This window comes from Mercenaria mercenaria, chromosome 4 (assembly GCF_021730395.1).
Source record: "Mercenaria mercenaria strain notata chromosome 4, MADL_Memer_1, whole genome shotgun sequence".
Classification (NCBI taxonomy): Eukaryota; Metazoa; Mollusca; class Bivalvia; order Venerida; family Veneridae; genus Mercenaria; species Mercenaria mercenaria.
In genome coordinates, this window is record NC_069364.1 from 55,995,932 (window position 1) to 56,018,364 (window position 22,433).

Genomic DNA, 22,433 nt, shown 5'->3' on the forward strand with positions numbered 1-22,433 from the left:
GGCGTATTGATGCTAGATGAAACGGTCCCATTTGGTTAACCAAGAGATGGCCCATATAGAGGCAGTAATTACTGTCTTTTCTAATGTTGTTGTGCAGTAGATGTGCCAGACAAATATTGACTTACAGAATTTTCAAAGATCATGGCAAACATGAACTGTTGTGTTACATTTAGGCCTATTCATAAATAAATCAACAAATGCCAAGAAAACCATAAGAGGAAAGGCAAGGCTTTCAGTTAACAGACGGGCAGAACATAGGCTAGGTGTCCATTTACCAGATGGCTAGATACTTCCTATTCCTTACACTGATGCATCATTCACAATCTAAAAGATGGCTAGATACTTCCTATTCCTTACACTTATGCATCATTCACAATCTAAAAATATAATTCCTTATTAGGCACAGTGCAGTGTATGTTGTCATATAGACCCCTTAGTTTCAGACTGGGTCCATAAACAGCCAAGATGCCTGACAGCTGCTGAGTGTAAAATCATATCCATGGGTATAAGATCTGACAGTGTTGTTCAAATGTGGGGAATAAGATTCTTCCCATCTGTTGTTTTAACACAAGGTATTAATTTCAGTCAGTGTTTAACATATGACTGCTATGTCTCCACTCATTTAGTATGTGAGAATATATGCAGTTTTTAGGCTGGCGATATTCGCCAGACTATTATAACCATATATCGAGTTTCCACAAAGTTCAACACGTGCTGAGACTGACAACACAAAATATCATTTCATGCGCAATTCAAATAGTCTGCCACGTTTATCAGTTTTGCCACAGCATTGTATAAAGATTGTTAAACTAACCTGTTTCAATAGATCTATTTGTTCAAACATGTTATAATAATGTTTTATTTTTCTAACGGTATTCTATACTTGAAAGATAATATTAGAAAATATTATATTACATAATGATGGTAAATTAATTCGCCTCTATGAATGAAATGTCCATATGAATGGAACTTTTTCGTAACTCAACACTGTTGACCTCTTCGATATAGAATATGACCCCGGTCTATAAGTATAGCTAATTAAACAAACGCTGATTCCGAGAAACAATCGTCGATATGAGTTATACTATGCATTATTCGACGACCTGACATCACAATGGAAAATAAGAAATATGAAATACATACATGCCATATTTTCAGACCATCAATAAGGGAGATTTGCCTCAACAGGGCTTTTTTTAAGGGAGATTTGGGTGAAAATAAGGGAGACTTTTATTTGCTCTATTTTTACGCGCTAAATAGCCGTTTTCATGAAAAAATCATCAAGTTTTCTATATTGAATTGATGAGTGGAGCCAACAGTTGTGTACAGAATGCATGATTATTACTTATAGCACTTTACTTATTCCAAGGAAATTCAGAATTCCATGAAAGATTGAACCAGGAACTTTCATTTAGCTTTATGTGTTGATGCTTCTGCACCTGGAGAGAGTGATCTTTTTGACATGTTTAAGCATACAATTCTCAAAAGATTGCGGAGATATCATGTCAAAACAGTCTTTTAAGGGCAGTCATTTCTTTTCAGAAATGAAGTTGTTAAAACAAAAAAGAAAGCCATTCTTTTGCTGGATTTGTCCATATTTAGATTAAAACTACATGTATTTAAACTGGGAATTCTTCTCCCGTTAATATTGCAACATGACAATATCACAAAGGAATGGCAGTCAATTCTTCGGGCAGTATGAACTGCAATTCATTTCATAAAATTCACTTATCCGAATTCATGTTTGTCCGAAACTCTGTTTAGTCTGACATTTAGGTTATTAATAAAACCCGGCCCGGCTTGGCCCAAACCACGGAAATACCCGATTCCGATTGTACGGAAACCACCGGAAACTTACGGACGGAAGGCTAATATAATTACGAATGGTTATACCGTCGTCTTAATCACCCTTACAGAAGCAAGCCTCTGTGGCGTACATGCTGCGTATTTGCTGTGTATATGCCGCTAACACAGTAGTACGCCAGAGGAATACATTTTACATACACCGCATGCTGCGTACATGCCGCGTACTATTTCGACGAGTACACAGCATGTACGCAGGAGGTCACTAGTACACTTCAAGTACGCAGCACTGACTCTGAAAATTTAAGGTGTACACTGCATGTACGCAGGAGGGACTTGTACAAGAAAATAGTACACTCCATGTACACCGCACATACTTTGAAATTTGTGCAGTACACTTCATATACGCGGGAAAGACTTGTACAATTTCTTTTGGCATTTATACTTAGTTTTTTTTTTGTAAGTTAAAGTCTGAAGTAAACTTCATATATGTGGGAGGGACTTGTTCATTTTCTTTTGGTGTTTATACTTTGAATTTTTTTAGGTAAAAGTCTGAAGTACACTTCATGCAGGAAGGATTTGTACTTTTTTTATTTTTTTTTGGAAGCAAGAACTTGATTTCCGAGTAACTTTTATCTTAATAGCATAGAATAGTTCAGATTACCGGTATTCTGAACAATGAAAATTTGCCAGACTATTTGCAATGTTCATTTGTGAAGCTTACATCTTAGTGATTTCTGAGCTGCACCTTGCATGCAGTGTAAAAATATATTCTTTTTCATTTTGAATTAATCCTGGAGCTTTCTAACTTGGATGATTGAAAAGCCTTATTTGAACTTCGTTGCATTACATTTTGTAATACATGAAATAATTACCAAGATAATGCCTCAACAGCGCCCGAAAGAGAAAAATTAATGGCTCTCACTGTTATTTGAATACTCTTAAGCAAAACACCATTCTATCATGTTTTATAAAGGCTTTAATGCTCATTATGTTAACTCATTAAGGCCTCACCAAATTAAAAAGTTGTTCATCGGATTTGCCGCTCGTATATTTTCAGAACGTTTTTGGCTAATTGCGCTCGCCCCATTGGAAAAAATCAATCCAAAATTTTTTGGTGCGCTACTTTTTACGGACGTAAAAGTGTATAAATGCTTATATAATTCCAGTCCTAGATTGTTCTCGGATGGATTTTAATCAAAATAAATACATACTATGCATACATTGTCTATAATAAATCATAACACTTATATTTAGTTGCATTAAAGTTATTTCCCCTTGATGCAGTTACGCCATTTTCTTCATATGTTTACCAAATTACATGCTACAAAAATTGATTTATTTCATTGAAAAGTGGATGAAGAAAAGCATACTAATTTATTTGATAACATCAATCTACATTATTTTGGTAAGGGTAAATACTTATTGATGCATGTCACTTACCTGTTTTTCTGTTTTTTTCTGTCCAAATGATCAGCATTTGCATACGAAAGTTGGTGGGGTAAGGAATTTACATTATCACAGCAGTTTCGCCACAAGAGTACACAGCATGTATGCAGCAGGAGTACACAGCATGTACGCCGCAGGACTCGGGCCAGGAGTACACAGCATGTACGCCGCAGGAGTACACAGCATGTACGCCGCAGGGGTAGTACACTGCAGGCTCATTTGCATGTGAAAAGTGTATGTGCCGAGTACATACTGCCTACTATTTCCCGCATACTAAATTGCTTCAGCGTACATCCTGTGTACTATGTAGTCCACAGCATGTACGCAGCAAGTAGTACGCGGCAGAGCTCATTTGCATGTCAAAAGTGTACTACAAACGTACTATCGGTGTATGTGTGGTGTATATCCTGCGTACCATTTAAAGCCCTTGATTTCAGTACACATCATGTACGCATCATATACGCTGTATGTACACAGCAAGAGTACGCAGCAGGCCTTTTTCTTCTGTAAGGGCAAGGCAAGTTTATGTGTATTTTATTTCATTATTACAAAAGTACAAGTAAAGTATTTAATATTGATGAAACGTATGTTTGATGAAGTATTGCACTTGACATAAATAAAGACCTAAAATAACAAGATATTTGAATCACACTCAATCAAAGAAGTAATACGTTCGGCAGTCGATGTGTCATTTTGTGTACCGTACAGACATGAGATAGCAGTTTGCAGGATACTTTCAACAGAACTTGACATGCTAGTTAATGGTACGTCGTTATTTCACACCTAACGATGTGACAATGGGTTGTGTACTACGGCGAAGGAGCCTATACCGTGCACTGGAAGTATTTATAAAATTTGGTTGCCCAACCAAGATAACGTTTTAACATAAGTATTAATTTAATAAATATATCTTGCCTTAGGGAACATATGAATAAAAACACTCTTATATTAAGGTTGTCAAAGATTTGCATTGATAAGTACACATTTTGCCAAAATTAACTAGAAAGATAAGTTTATGAAATTATTATTATACTCCCTTTGCCTGTCTCGGTTGCGCATCCAAGATAGATAAAAAATAGATGAACTTCAAAGCTATGCGCTGTTTTCATACTTGCCATTTGTTTCAGGTTGTTGAAGTATTCAAATTTGAATATGAAACTACAAATTATATCAAAAGCTAAAAGAATAGTCCACTTTTTACATTTTTTCATATTAAAGGGAGGCAATTATAAAATTTCATAAAAGGTATCAAAGATAACATTTCCAGAAGGGGTATAACTCTATGTAATAGGTCTTTTGTTCCTGAAATACAAGAAAACTGGAAAAAAATGTCATAAAATGTTGCTCAAATGATAAATCATATGATTTAGCTTTAAACAAAACCGGGTGATATGTATGGAGATGACACCCGGAGTTACGGTAAGTTGTAGAAATGAATGAACTGGAGTATAAAATATGAAAGATCGGTGCCGTTTCCAAATTTTTTCGCAAAGTTTTGAACCCGGACCCCCGAAACATGCCCGCTCAGTCTGTTTAAAACAAAACAATAAAAAACAGTATATATCTAATATGGATAAATGGGAGAGTAGTGATAGCAATGAACTTTCGTGTTTTAACAATTTACTTTATTTTTTGTTTTTTGTTTAGATTTTAATCATATTGGATTTCTCTTTCTTTTATATTTTTGAAATAATACTAGTATATCTTTTTAACACAGAATTAACAAAAAAAATGTCTGGTCGGACTACCAGCTATTTCAGCCTCGGCTTATACAACTATTCACACAATGTTAACTTTATTGTTTTTTAAAATGAACATTTTAAAGCATGGATTACAAATGTGTGCAATTCAGATGTTAAATTAGTATACCTCACACAATATCCAATGCAATTTTCCCATTAGTTTAACTTGAATAATATATCATATTTCCACGTGTTTTTATATCTCGTGCGCAAAATCGTTATTTTCAATTTCTGCGCATGTGATATACAATTATTGCCTTTTAGTGAGGTCGATATGTGGATTTATCGGCCTGATAAAAGCAATATCAACCTCGGGCGAAATTATCGACTTGATATCGCTTTATCAGGTCAATAAATCCACATATCAACCACACATAAAAGGCGACAATTGTTTTATTATTAAATCCAGCGACTCATAAGTATAAACATTAGATACAAATGTCTGCAGCCTTAGGTCATCTTTCGTGGTTAATTGTATATGACGTCGCATTGTTTTAACGTAATAACGTGTTGACGTCACAGCTGGAAGTCAATACGTGTTTTTGGCTCCGCCTACTAGAAAATACAAGTTTTTATCGTTGAACATGTGACTACATCTAGAACAATGGAAAGGACTATAAATATAGATTTAATGATAAAAACAATAATTTCATATCACATGCGCAACAACACTATTTTGTTTTTCTGCGCATGTGATATTACATTTTCATGTCTCCTTATGAGAGATCGATACTTTCGTACTGATTAAAAGACGATGCGCTTATTTATACTTAGGATTAAATTACTTTATCTTGTGTTCATACATGTGTGAACCAGGCCTATTTCTCTTTTCTGCTTTTGAATAATCGGATTTGTTCTACATGCAAAATTTTGAAAACAATTTTTCATCAAATATTAAATTGAAACTATCACCATCAGATTGGAAATTAACTAACTACTAAGTAACTAACTACTAAGAAAATGAGTGCTCTCATTATATGTTTCGTAGTTATCGCCATTTTTCGAATGTTACTGCTGCTGATTTTGTTGAAGTATGCCTATAAATACAGCGATATGTAACCTCAAGACTATACCTATCAAAAAGTATTTTTATACAGCAAAGTTGCAACAATTTCTAAGTGCTTACTAGTAAAGCCTCCTTAATTCTGTCTTCATTATTTGGTAAGTAATAACTTTTTAATGTTAAATAAATCATTATGGTAGTCATTTGATAATTTTATTTCATTCAAAAACATTTCAGGAACATTTTCAGAAAATAAAAGATACATACTGAATGGAGAACGATCAGTAAAATGTTTAATAAGAAGTACTATATTATGTTTTTCATTACGCCGCTTTTGTGTGTAATATGTATTCAGGTATACATGTGTAACAATAAAGATCGGAAAGAAATCGAAAATGGCTAACAAAATAAGAATATACTTAAAATGAAATTTATGCTGTTGTTAACTTTTTTTGGTGATTAACTTATTTTTCCCTTAGATACAAGCATTTGTATGTAAAAATTGAGTGTGCAATAGCTGCGCATGAAAATAGGGTAGGAGAAAATTGAGACAATACAGCGAAAATGGAGGAGACCCCTGTGTATTTTTCGCTCATATCATAATTCAATAAATTTTTATCATAATTGTATTTGTGAAAAAAAAGAACACACTACTTAGTCATTCCGTTTGAAAATATATAGGTTTCAATGGGCCTGTTATATCAAATGAAACATAATTACTTTTTGAATATAACGGATGGCCCCAAAACTAAATTAATCTCCGTAAAAACAGAAACGTCACAACTATATATATTTAGGGTTGAGCTAAAATGTGATTTCTCAACGCCATTTGTGTAAGAAGTATGAATTTTACCTTTTCAATACAATGTAATATCGGGTAAGATCAACTTTTAGTATTATTTAAACAAGTTATGAAGGATGCAACTTGTTTTTGGAAAATCCCACTCATTACACCTTCTTTACCGTAAAATTGAAAACAATATGTAAGGTTAAAACTTTTCTGAGATGCTTTATGGATTTGGCCACACATGGACAGTTTAACAAACCATTTTAGCTGGAGAATTACACTCACATCCTCCGTAAAAAACTGCATACTATCATATCATACAATTACTCTGTATATAAACAAGAGGGCCATGAAGGCCCTGTATCGCTCACCTGACCTACAGACCTAAAGATCATTAAGATTAACATTCTGACCAAGTTTCATTAAGATATGGTCATAAATGTGGCCTCTAAAGTGTTAACTAGCCATTCCTTTGATTTGACCCCGTGACCTAGTTTTTAACCCGACATGACCCAGATTCAAATTTGACCTAAAGATCATCAAGTTTAACATTCTGACTAAGTTTCATGAATATACAGTCATAAATGTGGCCTCTAGAGTGTTAACAAGGTTTTCCTTTGATATGACCTAGTGACCTAGTTTTTGACCCCAACTGACCCAGATTTAAACTTGACCTAAAGATCATCAAGATTAACATTCTGACAAAGTTTCATTAAGATATGGTCATAAATGTGGCCTCTAAAGTGTTAACTAGCTTTTCCTTTGATTTGACCTGGTGACCTAGTTTTTGACCCGACATGACCCAGATTCAAACTTGCCCTAAAGATCATTAAGTTTAACATTCTGACTAAGTTTCATGAAGATACAGTCATAAATATGGCCTCTACAGTGTTAACAAGCTTTTCCTTTGATCTGACCTAGTGACCTAGTTTTTAACCCCACCTGACCCAGATTTACACCTGACCTTAAGATCATCAAGATTAACATTCTGACCAAGTTTCATTATGATATGGTCATAAATGTGGCCTCTACAGTGTAAACTAGCTTTTCCTTTGATTTGACCTGGTGACCTAGTTTTTGATCCTACATGACCCAGTTTCAAACTGGACCTTAAGATCATCAAGATTAACATTCTGGTCAAGTTTCATAAAGATTGGACCAAAATTGTGACCTCTAGAGTGTTAACAAGCTTTTCCTTTGATTTGACCTGGTGACTTTGTTTTTGACCCCAGATGACCCAATATCAAACTAGTCCAAGGTTTTATTGAGGGTAACATTCTGACCAAGTTTCATTAAGATTGGGCCAAAAATGTGACCTCTAGAGTGTTAACAAGCTTTTCCTTTGATTTGACCTGATGACCTAGTTTTTGAACCCAGATGACCCAATATCGAACATGTCCAAGATTTTATTGAGGGTAACATTCTGACCAAGTTTCATTAAGATTGGGCCAAAAATGTGACCTCTAGAGTGTAAACAAGCTTTTCCTTTGATTTGACCTGATGATCTAGTTTTTGATCCCAGATGACCCAATATCGAACTTGTCCAAGATTTTATTGAGGGTAACATTCTGACCAAGTTTCATTAAGATTGGGCCAAAAATGTGACCTCTAGAGTGTTAACAAGCTTTTCCTTTGATTTGACCTGATGACCTAGTTTTTCATCCCAGATGACCCAATATCGAACTCGTCCAAGATTTTATTGAGGGTAACATTCTGACCAAGTTTCATTAAGATTGGGCCAAAAATGTGACCTCTAGAGTGTTAACAGTCAAATTGTTGACGACGGACGGACGGACGACGACGGACGACGGACACAGGGCGATCACTAAAGCTCACCTTTGAGCACTTCGTGCTCAGGTGAGCTAAAAAGAGCAACAGTTTAATTTGCTTAATTACAATAGGTTTGGTTCTACCGATGAAAAACCAACAAAACGTAGGGACTCAGAATGCGACAGCATTAAAGCTGCTCAATATAGATCCAAGTACAGTTCACTTCCGGTTTGGCCACGTGACTATAGTAAAGTAAGCAATGTTAGAGTAAATCGTCTGCAGTACACTGTGGTATTGATAAATTTACAAAAAAGTCTTAATGAAGAAATTTGTGAGATTTGAAGAAACAACATCCATTCAAAGTTTTATTTTGCCTTTTCCAGACTTATTTGTAAATTATGATTAGTGGGCTCAAACGATTCTTCTGTTGTTATGTATCCAAAGTGCCGAGCACTAGCAAACTGGCTGAAAGGGCATGCTGTATACAATAATATATCAAATCAATGTAAATAAATTACAAAGTTTTGCAAGATATGTCTAACCATTGAAGTTTAATCTTGAAGTATCCAAATGCATAATCTGAAAGTGCAGAGCATTGGTAAATATCCGAACGAACCTTAACAAGTTTTTACTCGGTCTTTTTTCACGAAGCAGTGTGATTCGTTCTATATATTGAGTGCAGTTAAATGGTAAATTTGTTTCCATTTAAAAGACTTCTTTTTTGCGTCAAGTTTTGGTTCACCAACTAATGTGAAATACACTCGATGAATAAGGGACTGTTGGAGTCGCGGTCAAAATACTCTGACAGGATTCGACCCCACAACCTCCAGATTACGAGACATCTATGTAAAAATGAAAAAAGATAAGATTTGTATCTCGATTCTACTCTATATAGTTTTGAACTAATTTAAATATAACTTAAGTTAGTCAGTTTATTCAGAGATTACTTGCAAACTTGAAAAAAATAAAAATAAAAAAGATGTTAAAACATCATAGCAACCTGCCGAATATGAAATCGATTATCAAAAGTGCAAAGACTATGCCACAAACTACTGCAATGTACCACAATATATTCAATGAGTGGCTTTCATCGTACGTCAATTCAGTCGACTAAGTTCAATTCGGTTTTGTTCCAGAGATACTCAGAATACTGTGTGAACAAACCTATCTCAGTATTTGTTTCTATATACTTATACAGGAATTAAAAATATGGGGTACAGCGTGTAAAACTTTTCAATATTCAACGCTGCATTCTTCGTGCGTAATCGGTATCCCGACCTATCCTAATTTTTTTACAAGACCCTAAATGTTTTTATGGTCTTTGAGATTTTTTTTAAACGTTTTAATAAAAAGTTTTAAAAACTGCTCATTCTATGCTTTAAAAATTGTCAGTGATATTAGAAATTATTTGTATTCATTTTTTTGACACAAAAATAATTTCTGGAAAGTCTCATTGAATAAAAAAGTATAAAAAAACCCTGTCTATTTACTACGTATTTTTTAGGCATGTTACCGGACACAAAGAATTACTTAGACCTTGGGCATGCACATGTGAAACAAAAACTCTTTTGTGTGCATGCATGCGTACGTGTGTGTGTTTATACAGTAAGCAAATTATGGATTAATAGACCAAGCCTTATTTCGGTGTCCATCATTTCTTGCCGGCATTGTAGAAGTTAAACTACAGAAAAAAAAACAACTAAGAAAACATTGAACTTTATGAGGCCCGCGAGGAATTCCTTTCTTCTAAAATATAACAACTTTTTGGACAAAACGTGGTTATAAAATAGAATATTATGATAACGATACAAAATTTCGGGAACTAATTAGAAGGCTCGTCCTTGCAACAGAAAACAACGCTATCTATAACGACTTCCTGTGTATACGTTTACAAATTATATTAAGACGGTTTTGCAACCAGAAAGAATATGCAGTCTTATCCCATTCATCAAAGAAATTCCTCACAGGCATAATAAAGTTCAGTGTTTTCTCTAAATTCTGAATATGTATGTTGATATCGACACGATATCATTCTTAATTACATTAGCCTTCCGTCTGTAAGTTTCCAGTGGTTTCAATATAATCGGAATCGGGTATTTCCGTGGTTTGGGCCGGGCCGGGTTTTATTAATAAAAGCACGGACTGAACAATCATTTCTATGCGGACGATTCGCAGTTATATCAATCCTTCAAACCAATAAATAAAATGTCTATTGAAGAGACCATTCATCGCGTTGAAAGTTGTTTAAAGGATATAGTAAGTTGGATGAATACTAACATGTTGAAACTCAATGCTGAAAAAACAGAATTAATCATATTTTCATCTGAACACAAGACACAATCTGTTTCAAACATATCTGTGAAAGTGGACGGCTCTGAAATCAAACAATCAGGCAGTGTCAGGAACCTCGGTGCTTTCCTGGATTCGAACATGAGGATGGAGCAACATGTGAATAGTGTGTGTAGGAATTCCTATGCACAGCTGCGGCAAATTAGTCACATCAGACAATATATAACCGCAAACGCAACCAAATCTCTAATCAACTCTCTTGTTACATCACGTTTGGATTATTGCAACTCTCTTCTATATGGAATTCCAAAACGGTCAATGAACAAACTGCAATATGTCCAAAACACGGCAGCTAGAATCGTAACCAGAACATCCAGATACGACCATATAACGCCTGTTCTGCGTGAACTCCATTGGCTTCCTGTGCAATGTAGGGTAGAATACAAAATTATAACACATACATATAAGGCACTCAAAGATCAATCACCAGCTTATGTAGCGAACATGCTAGAAATATATACACCATCCAGAAATCTGAGGTCGCAGAATAATGCATTAAAACTAGTGGTGCCCAAATGTCGAACAATACGATTTGGTGACAGGAGCTTTCAGACAGCTGCTGCGAGGTTATGGAATGCCCTCCCATCTGGCATAAGAGAGTGCAAGACCGTGCAAAGTTTCAAAAAAGCGCTAAAGACGCATTATTTCATGCAATTCTTTGGCAACTAACATCTCACTGATTACCTGATTTATAATGTAGGTACTTTGCCGGCCAATTAATTACTTTAATTAAGAACTCCAGTGTGACAGAATAATGTTGGCGGTGTTTTTTTTCTGTGGGATGTATCATGGATGTTCTCCGGACCGTTTAGGTAGGGATTGACCCAATCATCCGGGACGGTTTGCATGCTGTGATGCATTTCGCAGACATCATACCGTTTAATTCTGTCTGTTCAAAATGTAAGATATCTTCTGTTCTATTCTGCTCTGACCTGTGTCTTTGATAGGTCAGTTAATGTTTTATGATATTGTATTTTTGTTTCATGTTTTGATCTGCCTACCTTCCAATTTAAAATGCTTGGTATCTTATTACCGTAATATAATTTTAATTTCTTCTATAATAGTTCAATTCCCATTTTTTATTGAACATTATATAAATGTTTTTATGTAAAGCACTTTTGAACGTATTTTTATATGAAAAGAGTGCTATATAAATGTGGTATATAATAATAATAATAATAATAATAATAATAATAACCTGACATTTACTCGCCAATTTTTGTTAAATCGTGGTTGATTTTTTGCATGTTTTTACAAGTATTTAAATTGAGAAGCATAAACTCGGTGTTAACACTAACCTGTCTCATCCTCTAATGGCTCGATAAATATACTGAGGTCAGCGAAAAAGAAAGTACACTTTGGCAGGTGGCGGTAAAATGACGTAATTTTAAGACTGGTTTACATATTGTTTTGAAAATTACAGGTCAGTGACCTTGATGTTACTGAATCAGTCTAAAATTTCGCATGCACATGTTTACAATTGCCTACGGGTAAGATTAAATGGTTAATTGTTTGCAGATGGTGACAGCAGGTGATAAGATAATTAATGCCTCAGGCGTGTTACATAATCTCTCGATAAACAAGCAAGGGATTATAGACAACTATCAAAATTATGTTTGAAGAGTATTTCCGGGCTACTTGATATTGAATTTCAAGTATTTTCTAAAGGTCTACATTGGGTCAGAGACACGATTTTTCGACAGAGGACTTTTTTTCAGAATTTATTTTTTTTACGGGAGGTTTTCATGTCCCGGCGGGAGACCGGGAGATATACTGAAAATACGGGAGAAAAAGTCTCCCGGCGGGAGATATGCCATGTATGGAAATATCAATTAAAATGAACTTAGTGATATGAGTTATGTCAAGTCTTATATTTAGGGTTTAAGTTTTAAGAATCTATTCTTTCAGATCATTTGCTATGGGTATTACGGGACGTAATCGCTGCGTGAAATTGCCACAGTAACACGAGAAGAAACAAATGACCACATTATACCTTTTTAGGCTATTTTTATACTAAATTCGTTTTAAACATTCTGACTTATTGCAAAAAGTCCTTTGGCATAGATGTAACAGAGTTTTGTTTAAACACACGTTTTCAACTGTTTTCAGGTTATATGAGCTGTGCCATGAGAAAACCAACATAGTGGCTTTGCGACCAGCATGGATCCAGACCAGCCTGGGCATTCGCGCAGTCTGGTCAGGATCCATGCTGTTTGCTAACAGTTTCTGTAATTGCAGTAGGCTTTGAAAGCGAACAGCATGGATCCTGACCAGACTGCGCGGATGCGCAGGCTGGTCTGGATCCATGCTGGTCGCAAAGCCACTATGTTGGTTTTCTCATGGCGCGGCTCATATTAAGATAGTGAACCCGTATTGGTAATGTTTAACAATTGCATTAACTTGATTCAGTCCTGAAGTTATTTTCGCACTGTGATTCATCTTTAAATGACTTTTACCGTGTCGTTGTTGTTTGTTTGTTTTTAGCTCACCTGAGCACGAAGTGCTCAAAGGTGAGCTTTTGTGATCGCCCTGTGTCCGTCGCCGGCGGCGTCAACAATTTCACTGTTAACACTCTAGAGGTAACAAATTTGAGCCAATCTTAATGAAACTTGGTCAGAATGTTACCCTCAATTAAATCTTAGACGAGTTCGATATTGGGTCATCTTGGGTCAAAAACTAGGTCACCAAGTCAAATCAAAGGAAAAGCTTGTTAACACTCTAGAGGTCACAGTTTTGGCCCAATCTTAATGAAACTTGGTCAGAATGTTACCTTCAATAAAATTTTGGATGAGTTCGATATTGGGTATCTGGGGTTAAAAACAAGGTCAACAGGTCAAATCAAAGGAAAAGCTTGTTAACACTCTAGAGGATACATTTTTGGTCCAATCTTAATGAAACTTGGTTAGAATGTAGCCCTCAATAAAATCTTGGACGAGTTCGATATTGGGTCATCTGGGGTCAAAAACTAGGTCACCAGGTCAAATCAAAGAAAAAGCTTGTTAACACTCTAGAGGTCACAATTTGGGCCCAATCTTAATGAAATTTGGTCAGAATGTTACCCTCAATAAAGTCTTGGATAAGTTTGATAGTGGGTCATCTGGGGTCAAAAACTAGGTCAACAGGTCAAATCAAAAGAAAAGCTTGTTAACACTGTAGAGGCCACATTTATAACTGTATCTTCTTGAAACTTAGTCAGAATGTTTATCTTGGTGATCTCAAGGTCCAGTTTGAATCTGGGTCAATTGAGATAAACAAGAGGACCATGATGGTCCTGAATCGCTCACCTGTCCCCACATGACCCAGTTTTGAACTGAGTATGACATCGTTATTTCTATTATTTGACATAGTGACCTAGTTTTTGAGCTCATGTGACCCAGTTTTGAACTTGACCTAGATATCATCAAGATAAAAATTCAGACCAACTTTCATATTGAACCCATGAAAAATATGGCCTCTAGAGAGGTCACAAGTTTTTTTTATTATTTGACCAACTGACCTAGTTTTTGAAGGCACGTGACCCAGTTTCGAAATTGACCTAGATATCATCAACATTCTGACCAATTTTCATGAAGATCCATTCATAAGTATGGCCTCTAGAGAGGTCACAAGGTTTTTCTATCATTTGACCTAATGACCTAGTTTTTGAAGGCACATGACCCAGTTTTAAATTTGACCTAGATATCATAAAGGTGAACATTCTCACCAATTTTCATGAAGATCTCATGAAAAATATGGCCTCTAGAGAGGTCACAAGGCTTTTCTATTTTAATATTTACTGACCTAGTTTTTGACCGCATGTGACCCAGTTTTGAACTTGACCTAGATATCATCAAGATAAAAATTCAGACCAACTTTCATACAGAACCCATGAAAAATATGGCCTCTTGAGAGGTCACAAGGTTTTTTTATTATTTGACCAACTGACCTAGTTTTTGAAGGCACGTGACCCAGTTTCGAAATTAACCTAGATATCATCAAGTTGAACATTCTGACCAATTTTCATGAAGATACATTCATAAGTATGGCCTCTAGAGAGGTCACAAGGTTTTTCTATTATTTGACCTAATGACCTAGTTTTTGAAGGCACATGACCCAGTTTTGAATTTGACCTAGATATCATAAAGGTGAACATTCTCACCAATTTTCATGAAGATCTCATGAAAAATATGGCCTCTAGAGAGGTCACAAGGTTTTTCTATTTTAATATCTACTGACCTAGTTTTTGACCGCATGTGACCCAGTTTTGAACTTATCCTAGATATCATCAAGATAAAAATTCAGACCAACTTTCATACAGAACCCATGAAAAATATGGCCTCTAGAGAGGTCACAAGGTTTTTTTATTATTTGACCAACTGACCTAGTTTTTGAAGGCACGTGACCCAGTTTCGAAATTGACCTAGATATCATCAAGTTGAACATTCTGACCAATTTTCATGAAGATACATTTATAAGTATGGCCTCTAGAGAGGTCACAAGGTTTTTCTATTATTTGACCTAATGACCTAGTTTTTGAAGGTACATGACCCAGTTTTAAATTTAACCTAGATATCATAAAGGTGAACATTCTCACCAATTTTCATGAAGATCTCATGAAAAATATGGCCTCTAGAGAACTCACAAGGTTTTTCTATTTTAATATCTACTGACCTACCGTATTTTGGGGTGTATAGGTCGCGGTAATGTATAGTCCGCATCTAATTTTTGCTCTGGAAATGGTCGGAAAATTTATGTTCTAGCGTATTAGTCGCAGTTATGTTTCGGATTTTTTACCCAGCAATATTTAATATTTACCGGCAAAAAAGTTATGGCGGCAGCCATATTGATGCCGCGGACTGAATTATTATCAGAACCTGATTCGTGGAAATCTGACTGTGTTAATTTCGATCCCAACCGTTTCGTACCAACAGTAGTATCGGTAACAGACTACATCAAAGAAAAGCGGCTTTTTGACACTAATTGGCAGCAGACGGTTTGCGTTTACATTCTGTAATTATGCAAGTTTAAATGTGAATTGTTTGCACAGCAATTATAACACCTTTCCGCGTCATGTAATTAACCGCGTTCTTTTGATTCTGAGATTAACAAAATATCTCTTTTTGGATTTTTTTTTCTTTTATTTAAAAATCAAAAGTAAAAAATTATCTTTTAAGTTTTTTAATACGCTAAGAATTAGTATAAACAATGTTTGGAATGGATGACGGATCTGTCCGGATTTTATCCAACCCGGAGTACATGTCAATGGCGTCCAGTAAAACGAAAGTAGAAACAAACGTAATTGAAATTGCAAAAACATCTTTGAATTAAAGTAATTCGTAATTTTAATAGTCTGTATGGGTTATTTACGATATATTTTATTGAAAGTAACCGCTATTGGTTGAAAGGCCGCCGATATTGATAATTTTAATCCATTTTGTTCGTTCGTGACAGATGCACGTAATTTTGTGAGAGCTACGGTCAGAAAATTGGCTCGAAAAAAAACTCTGCTGGCAATGTTCTGTCGTATAGGTCGCAGGAACTTTTTCAGGCAGCAAAATGGGTAGAAAAAGTGCGACCTATACACACCAAAATACGGTAGTTTTTGACCGCATGTGACCCAGTTTCAAATTTTACCTAGATATCATCAAGGTGAAAATTCTGACCAATTTTCATGAAGATCCATTCAAAAGTATGGCCTCTAGAGAGGTCACAAGGTTTTTCTATTTTTAGACCTACTGACCTAGGTTTTGGCCGCAGTTGACCCAGTTTCGAAGTTAACCTAGATATCATCGAGATGAACATTCAGACCAACTTTCATACAGATCCCATGAAAAATATGGCCTCTAGAGAGATCACAAGGTTTTTTTATTATTTGATCTACTGACCTAGTTTTCGAGGCATGTGACCCAGTTTCGATCCTGACCTAGATATCATCAAAGTGAACATTCTGACCAATTTTCATGAAGGTCCATTGAAAAGTATGGATTCTAGAGAGGTCACAAGGTTTTTCTATTTTTAGACCTACTGACCTAGTTTTTGACCGCACGTGACCCAGTTTCGAACTTGATCTAGATGATACCAAGATAAATATTCTGACCAATTTTCATGAAGATCCATTGAAAAATATGGCCTCTAAGGAGGTCACAAGGTTTTTCTATTTTTAGACCTACTGACCTAGTTTTTGATCGCAGTTGACCCAGTTTCGAACTTGACCTAGATATCATCAAGATGAACATTCAGACCAGCTTTCATGCAGATCCCATGAAAAATATGGCCTCTAGAGAGGTCAGAAGGTTTTTCTATTTTTAGACCTACTGACCTAGTTTTTGATCACACATGACCCAGTTTCAAACTTGAACTAGATATCATCAAGGTGAACATTCTGACCAATTTTCATGAAGATCCATTGAAAAATATGGCCTCTAGAGATGTCACAAGGTTTCTCTATTTTTAGACCTACTGACCTAGTTTTGGCCCGCACGTGACCCAGTTTCGAACTTAACCTAGATACCATCAAGGTGAACATTCTGACCAACTTTCATAAAGATCCCATGAAAAATGTGACCTCTAGAGTGGTCACAAGCAAAAGTTTACGGACCGCCGGACGCCGCGCAATCACAAAAGCTCACCTTGTCACTTTGTGACAGGTGAGCTAAAAATTAGGTCACCAGGTCAGATAAAAGGAAAAGCTAGTTTACACTGTAGAGGCCACATTTATGACCATATCTTAATGAAACTTGGTCAGAATGTTAGTCTTGATGCTGTATAGGTCAAGTTTGAATCCGGGTCAGGTGGGGTCAAAAACTAGGTCATTAGGTCAAATCAAAGGAAAAGCTTGCTAACATTCTAGAGGCCACATTTATGACTGTATCTTTATGAAACTTTGTCAGAATGTTAATCTTGATAACCTTTAGGTCAAGTTTGAACCTGGGTCATGTCAGGTCAAAAACTATGTCACTGAGTCAAATCAAAGGTAAAGCTTGTTAACACTGTAGAGGCCACATTTATGACTGTATCTTTATGAAACCTGGTCAAAATGGTAATCTTGATATTCTCAAGGTCCAGTTTGAATCTGGGTCATGTAGGATCAAAAACTAGGTCACCAGGTCAAATCAAAGGAAAAGCTAGTTTACAATGTAGAGGCCACATTTATGACCATATCTTAATGATACTACATCAGAATGTTAATCTTGATGATCTATAGGTCGAATTCAAATCTGGGTCAGGTGGGGTCAAAAACTAGGTCACTAGGTCAAATCAAAGGGAAGCTTGTTAACACTATAGAGGCCACATTTATACCATATCTTAATGAAAGTTGGTCAGAATGTTAATCTTGATGGTCTTTAGGTCAATAGGTCAGGTGAGCAATACAGGGCCTTCATGGCCCTCTTGTTGTTTTATTTGTTAATTTTGTATGAATTATGTCCTTTTTTTTCCTCCAGCTGAAACAGAAACAAATTTCAAAGTGATAGCCATTGCGCAAAATGATCGCAGAGAATCCATTTCACCAAATATTTTTTCTAAATGAAACCTCAACGTATTGCGTAACAATTATAAAACACAAAATAAGATTGTCAATAACAACTTTTCTGGGGAGCCTCGTGTAAAAGGATTTAATCGGACAGAAATTAAGCTTCAACTCTTAAAAATTATGGCCTTGTTCTCTGCATTCATAAAGAATCATAGGGCAGAAGTAAAACCTACCTACATACATTTCTTCCAAACTTTTTAAACTAAAGAATAAATGCAATATCAAGAACTTTTACAAATGTAACTAAGTATTTTCAAAGATGTCTAAACATTCACCCTTCAGGTTAAATTCATTTTAAACAGCAAGAAATGGCTAATCAAATAAAACATTTCCACTTTTGTACGACAGATCAATGATAATAAGCCTTGAAAAAAACAACAGTTTATCTTACTTGAAACAAGAGGACCATGATGGTCCTGAATCGCTCACCTCTCGCCCACATGACCCAGTTTTGAGTATGATGTCGTTTTTTCTATTATTTGACATAGTGACCTAGTTTTTGAACTTGACCTAGATATTATCAAGATAAAAATTCTGACCAATTTTCATGAAGATCCGTTGAAAAATATGGTCTCTAGAGAGGTCACAAGGTTTTTCTATTATTTGACCTATTGACCTAGTTTTCGAAGGTACGTGACCCTGTTTTGAACTTTATCTAGATATCATCAAGGTGAACATTCTCACTAATTTTCATGAAGATCTCATGAAAAATATGGCCCCTAGAGAGGTCACAAGGTTTTTCTATTTTTATACCTACTGGCCTAGTTTTTGACCGCACGTGACCCAGTTTCGAAACTGACCTAGATATCATCAAGGTGAACATTCAGATCAATTTTCATGAAGATCCATTGAAAAATATGGCCTCTAGAGAGGTCAAAAGATTTTAATAATTTTAGACCTACTGACCTAGATTTTGATCGCAGTTGACCCAGTTTCAAACTTGAACTAGATATCATCAAGATGAACATTCAGACCAACTTTCATACAGATCCCATGAAAAGTATGGCCTCTAGAGAGGTCACAAGGTTTTTTTATTATTTGACCTACTGACCTAGTTTTTTAAGGCACGTGACCCAGTTTCAAATTTGACCTAGATATCATCAAGGTGAACATTCTGACCAATTTTTATGGAGATCCATTCAAAAGTATGACCTCTAGAGAGGTCACAAGGTTTTTCTATTTTTTGACCTACTGACCTAGTTTTTAACCGCACATGACCCTGTTTCGAACTTGACCTAGATATCATCAGATGAACATTCAGACCAACTTTCATAAAGATCCCATGAAAAATATGGCCTTTAGAGAGGTCACAAGGTTTTTCTATTATTTGACCTACTGACCTAGTTTTTGAAGGCACGTGACCCACTTTCGAACTTGATCTAGATATCATCAAGATAAACATTCAGACCAACTTTCATACAGATCCCATGAAAAATATGGCCTCTAGAGAGGTCACAAGGTTTTTCTATTATTTGACCTACTGACCTAGTTTTTGATGGCACGTGACCCAGTTTCAAACTTGACCTAGATATCATCAAGGTGAAGGTTCTGACCAATTTTCATGAAGGTCTTATGAAATGTATGGCCTCTAGAGAGGTCACAAGGTTTTTCTTTTTTTAGAACTACTGACCTAGTTTTTGATGGCACGTGACCCAGTTTCGAACTTGACCTAGATATCATCAAGATGAACATTCTGACCAACTTTCATAAAGATCCCATGAAAAATGTGACCTCTAGAGTGGTCACAAGCAAAAGTTTACGGAAGCACGGACGACGGACGACAGACACCGCGCGATTACAAAAGCTCACCTTGTCACTTTGTGACAGGTGAGCTAAAAAAAAGTTATATAATGAACAAAGTTTGCTCCTAGTGGGACTTGAACCTACGCCTTCCTGAAAAATTTGTTAGTAAACTCTTGGTAGGAACTGAATACTCTTCAAACAAGAGGGCCAAGATGGCCCTAGGTCGCTCACCTAAGAAACACACCATAACAGTGTAAAACATGTTTGACCTAGTGATTTCATGGAAACAAATATTCTGACCAATTTTCATTAAGATTGGACCAAAAAATTGGTCTCTTGCGATAAAACAAGCATTTTCTTAGATATGGCCTAGTTTTTGACCCTAGATGACCCATGTTCAAACTCGACCTAGATTTTATCAAGGCAATCATTCTGACCAAAATTCATGAAGATCAATTGAAAAATACAGCCTCTATCACATACAGAAATTTTGTGTTTGATTTGACCAAGTGACCTTGTTTTTGACCTCAGATGACCCATATTCAAATTCGACCTAGATTTCATTAAGGCAATCATCCTGACCAAATTTCATAAAAATCAATTGAAAAAAAACAGTCTCTATCGCATACACAAAATTTTTCTTTAATTTGACCTAGTGACCTAGTTTTTGACCTCAGATAACCCATATTCAAACTCGACCTAGATTTCATCAAGGCAATCACTCTGACCAAATTTCATGAAGATCAACTGAAAACTACATCCTCTATTGCATACACAATGTTTTTCTTCGATTTGACCTAGTGACCTAGTTTTTGACCCCAGATGACCCATTTTCGAACTCCGCCTAGATTTTATCAAGGTAATTATTCTGGCTAAATTTCATGAAGATCAGTTGAAAAATACAGCCTCTATCGCATACACAAGGTTTTTCCTTAATTTGACCTAGTGACCTAGTTTTTGACCCCAGATGACCCATTTTCCAACTCCGCCTAGATTTCATCAAGGTAATCATTCTGACCAAAATTCATGAAGATCAATTGAAAAATACCGCCTCTATCGCATACACAACGTTTTTCTCTGATTTGACCTAGTGACCTAGTTTTTGACCCGAGATGACCCATTTTCAAACTCGGCCTAGATTTCATCAAGGCAATCATTCTGACCAATATTCATGAAGATCAATTGAAAAATAGAGCCTCTATCGCATACACAAGGTTTTTCTTTGATTTAACCTACTGACCTAGTTTTAAACCCAAGATGACCCATTTTCGAACTCGGCCTAGATTTCATCAAGGTTATCATTCTGACCAATATTCATGAAGAATAATTGAAAAATACAGCCTCTATCGCATACACAAGGTTTTTCTTTGATTTGACCTAGTGACCTAGTTTTTGACCCGAGATGACCCAATTTCGAACTTGGCCTAGATTTCATCAAGGCAATCATTTTGACCAATATTCATGAAGATCAGTTGAAAAATACAGCCTCTATCGCATACACAAGGTTTTTCCTTAATTTGACCTAGTGACCTAGTTTTTGACCCGAGATGACCTATTTTCGAACTCGGCCTAGATTTCATCAAAGTAATCATTCTGACCAAAATTCATGAAGATCAATTGAAAAATACCGCCTCTATCGCATACACAAGGTTTTTCTCTGATTTGACCTAGTGACCTAGTTTTTGACCTGAGATGACCCATTTTCGAACTTGGCCTAGATTTCATCAAGGCAATCATTCTGACCAATATTCATGAAGATCAATTGAAAAATACAGCCTCTATTGCATACACAAGGTTTTTCTTTGATTTGACCTAGTGACCTAGTTTTTAACCCGAGATGACCCATTTTCAAACTCAGCCTAGATATAATCAAGGTTATCATTCTGACCAATATTCATGAAGAATAATTGAAAAATACAGCCTCTATCGCATACACAAGGTTTTTCTTTGATTTGACCTAGTGACCTAGTTTTTGACCCGAGATGACCCATTTTCGAACTCGGCCTAGATTTTATCAAGGTTATCATTCTGACCAATATTCATGAAGATTAATAGAAAAATACAGTCTCTATCGCATACACAAGGTTTTTCTTTGATTTGACCTAGTGACCTAGTTTTTGACCCGAGATGACCCATTTTCGAACTCGGCCTAGATTTCTTCAAGGTTATCATTCTGACCAGTATTCATGAAGATTAATTGAAAAATACAGCCTCTATCGCATACACAAGCTAAATGTTGACAGACGACGGACGACAGACGACAGACGACGGACGCCG

General features: G+C 35.9%; 1 protein-coding gene across 1 annotated transcript in view; it reads right to left on the minus strand.

Moving 5' to 3' along the window:
- LOC123552897 (MORC family CW-type zinc finger protein 3-like) overlaps positions 1-22,433 on the minus strand; it is a 404,811-nt gene that overhangs the window by 52,294 nt on the left and 330,084 nt on the right. The gene's annotated exons all lie outside the window — the stretch shown is intronic.